A 4,143-nucleotide genomic window follows, 5' to 3' on the forward strand; every position below is an offset into this window, starting at 1 on the left:
AGCCCAAGAGGTTTTCAGGGGAGAGATCTAAAAGAAAGAAAGAAAGAAAGAAAGAAAGAAAGAAAGAAAGAAAGAAAGAAAGAAAGAAAGAAAACAATATGAGTAATAATTACTGAATCGTGTACATCATTTCAGATCCCTTATCCCCAGAGGTGGGAAGTAACGAAGAAGGCTACAAATGCTTCATTACTGCTAACTTTACTTTCAGGTACCTCTTTTTTGCTCTCTGACACATGTTTTACTTTTTTACTCCCAACAATTTTACAACAAATATCTGTACTTTCTACTCCTTCCATTGTTAAAAAACAGGCTAGGCATGTTTTGCTCAGGCTAAACACACACACACACACACTTCACGAGCAAACATACATATATACGCATATATGACTGTTCTATAAATAGCACACACGCATGTAATGAAGTCTGGGAGTAATAATGTGAAAAACTACAACCTGGGGTTTTTAATAAATACTGTAATGATTATAGTCTAGAGTTTTGCCCATCGTAGGCTTCTACCTCCTGTATACATATATATATATATATATGTATATATATGTTTATGTATATATGGTAACTATCAGAGCACACCTTCCCAACATCAAGACCTATGCATATCACTCATGACAGACTTAAAAGGTCATAACCAACCAGACAGGGGGACTCGACCCTATTTGAAGTTTCAGTTAGCTTTGCACAGGTAGAAATGTTCTTCAAGAGAGTAGTTTATAGAGTTTTTACTGTTTTACTTTGAGTACATTTCAGAGAATGTGGGTACTTTTACCACCTCTGCCTATCCCTTAATATCACAATATCAGTGCACTCCCCAGGGATTGTGTGATAGTATTAGATCAGTAAATCTAGTCATTACCTTGGAAACTCCAAGATACTTCTGGACATCAGACCATATGATCTCATTGCGGTTACACTTCAGGATTTTGCCCTTATGGAAGAGACAGTTCACAGTAAGCTTAACCTTCGGGTTGTCCAAATCTCTTCTGCTTTGAGGTACAATGTGGTCAGGATCGAAGGTATGATGCATCACCACAAGAATAATTGGTTTACCACCTGTAAGATAACAGAACCAAATGAGTGAGAAAATAGATTAAACTTAAGAAAGGAGTTCAGTTTGTTTTTCAGTCAGTTTTTTTATATATATACATATATATATTTCCCTGTTTTCCTTTGGCTAATCAGTGTGAAACTGAACAATGGCCGAAAGCATTTCTTACCTGGAATATGCTCCAGGGCCTCGCTGACGTCCGTTCCAACTCTTGAAGCGACAGGACAGAAAACCAGAAGGTAGTCACTTTCTTCTGGAGAGTTCACCTCAGTATGACCAATGCTTTCAAGTTTTTTAACAATGTCTTCATGAGCCCTATTAGTTTCTCCCGCCAAGAAGACACAGAACGTTTTCCACAACACTAAAGACAGAGAAGAACATTTGACTCATTATTGCGTTGTAGCATTGGTTTTGTGTAGCTACACCATCAGACCCAGAAGAAGACAAATATTGCCAAAAAAAATATCTTAAAAAAAGGAATTTCACACATCCCTGATCTCTCTTAAGCTTTAAAAATGTGTTGCATTTTCATATGATTATAGCAAAAAAATAAAAACTCTTTTCTTTTGTTTTTGTGTCAGTGGATATGTATTATGTAAATGAACACATCTTCAAACCATAGATATACAGTTTGTTACTTCCTGTTTAAAGCTGCTGCGTGTACAAACCGGCCACAGAAATCCGGAAGCACTAACTGCAGGTGCATGCTGAGAAAACTACTTAGCTACTTTAGCTTCTAAATGCTCCGCTATATTCTCCAGCTAGTCACTAACTGTGTCTGTCTGCCATTTGGTGCTGGGCAGCATACAGCAGGTTTATCAGAGCTTTTTCCCTAAACACAGCTGCCTGCTGTGGCAGAAAAGAGTGAACTAAAATAGCAAAGTTGTTGGCCAGAAAAAGAACTAAAACAAAGAGCTGAAAGACACAGAAACTGTTGATGATTCTCTGGAGGTTCATCATTACGAGCAAACCACTTTCACTTCACTTGTTGTCGGTTGATCCTATTATAAATATATTGGTAAAAACAGCTTGTTTTTACAGAAATGTTATTAATAATGCTATTGTACTGACTAAATGTACTGACTAAATGTAGTTTATTCTCTTTAAAATTGAGATATTGTAGTCTTGATAGAGCAACATGTTGTCAATTAACAAAGATAGTAAATTAGTTTTCTCACCAGCTGCCACTTCCTGGTTCATGTTTCTGAGAAAAAGATAATCAGACAGGAACCGTTAGTCGACATCATTTAAAAAATGAAATGAAGCTAAACAAGGAGGTGTATGCGTCACATATTGCTTTCTCAAAGCTGTTCTGCACAAGCTTGTGCACAGCCCACAAAACACAGTTAAAAATACCTCAGACATCTATAATCTACAACCTATAATGATGCATGGTAGAGCGTGAGCAGTTCACAGCCTCACAGGTATTATTCAAAACATTTTTTGCATGCCTACTTACGAAATAGATTGATAATTTCTTTGTGATGTCTCTGGCATATCCGCCCCACACTGGACAGGGAAGTATTTGAGCTCCTCTGTCCTTTCAGTGTACTTTTGTTTTGACAGTCAACGTGCTCTCAAGTTGACCACTAAAGAGGAAGTGCGTAGAAGTGAAATGTGTGTGTCAGTGTGAAACAACCGATAAGACGTGAACACAGCAGGAGAAAGGGGTAACTGCAGAGCACATTTATACAACACTTGCTGGTGGAATACACGGACGCTGGCGGATACTATGTGTTGGCTTTAGACTACACAAATAACCTACTAAGTTAGTCCTCTTACATGTAGGATGAACGGAGTCTAAACTTGAAACTGGTTGGCTGTGGAGTAAACCACAGATCCCACCTCTCCACACAGGCACACCAACCGACCACAAGGACTGGTGCAGGGACGAGGACGTGACCCCTCGTCAGCTCCTCACTTATTATTTTTCATTATTCTGGTGAAATAAATCAACTAAATGACACAACACACAAATACGATGTAGTCACTTGATTCATTTGAGTTTATTCTTTATGAAGGAAACACATACAATCCTAATGTCTGAATGAGCACAAAGCAGCAGCAATCATTATTTCACTGTGATGTTTTTACTTCATTCATCACTTGATAATATTATACCACACGTGACTCTACTTCACATTTAAACAGTACATACCACAAAGTTTGTATCTCAAAAGCATAACTACTGAGGTTGTAAATTTAGTTGTTAGCCTGGCTTTACATTCTTATTAAATGATTTTGTTACATTTAAAACCCAGTATTAACAGGAAGAGCAAGTACAGCAATCAAAAACTATTTCAGTCTACATTTAGCATGCCATTACTGCTTTCTGCTACGAACTGGCTTCCAGCTTCACAAACGGCTATCTTCATTTTCCCCTGTATTTTGCTTCATATAAAGTAGTGATCGAAAGCTTCAGCAAAAAAACATCTACATTAGCCTCCACAACTATAGTTGTTGCAGATGATTACACGTGCATTTCACAGAACATTTACTTTGTCCCTCCAAAAACATCCACTGTATTGTTGTGGTTTGTAGTGTTCCTTTTGACATCGAAGACTGTGCCAAAGATCACCGTCAACAGCAGCAGCAGCAGCAGGAACAAAATGACTAAAAAGACAATCAGCCACTGACAGTAACTCAACCCTGAAGGGAAAAACAGATACATTAGTCACCTGGGATCATTTACAACTCGAAACAACTGAATAATTTTGATCACATATTAGATTAATAATATCAACATCAATATCCCTTAATTCAAAGAAAAGTGAAGAAGATAGACTAGAAAAAATCTGACCTGAAATCTGAAGTTCATGAATGCAGTCACACTTACTACTGGAATAGCAGGGAGAGATCTAAGGAAAGAAAGAAAGAATATAAATGAATTAATGAAACATCATTCATCATTTCAGAGTAAGACTGGAGTAATGATGCACTTGATTGTGTGATAGTATTAAACCTAGAATAATAAATCTAGTCATTACCTTGGAAACTCCAAGATACTTCTGGACATCAAACCATGCAGTATCATTTCGGTTGGACTTCAGGAGTTTGTCCTCATAGAACAGACAGTCCACAGT

At 37.5% G+C, this 4,143-nt stretch overlaps 1 long non-coding RNA gene across 1 annotated transcript; it reads right to left on the reverse strand.

Moving 5' to 3' along the window:
- Nucleotides 1-3,047: 3,047 nt before the first annotated feature.
- Nucleotides 3,048-4,137, reverse strand: LOC118340707. The gene is made up of 2 exons (XR_004797383.1): nucleotides 3,897-4,137; nucleotides 3,048-3,709 (listed from the first exon to the last, which is right to left on the reverse strand). It is a non-coding gene; the product is annotated as an uncharacterized LOC118340707 (long non-coding RNA).
- Nucleotides 4,138-4,143: the final 6 nt, after the last annotated feature.

Source organism: Morone saxatilis, unplaced genomic scaffold (assembly GCF_004916995.1).
Source record: "Morone saxatilis isolate NCDOM2014 unplaced genomic scaffold, NCSU_SB_2.0 Contig7, whole genome shotgun sequence".
NCBI classification, from domain to species: Eukaryota; Metazoa; Chordata; class Actinopteri; family Moronidae; genus Morone; species Morone saxatilis.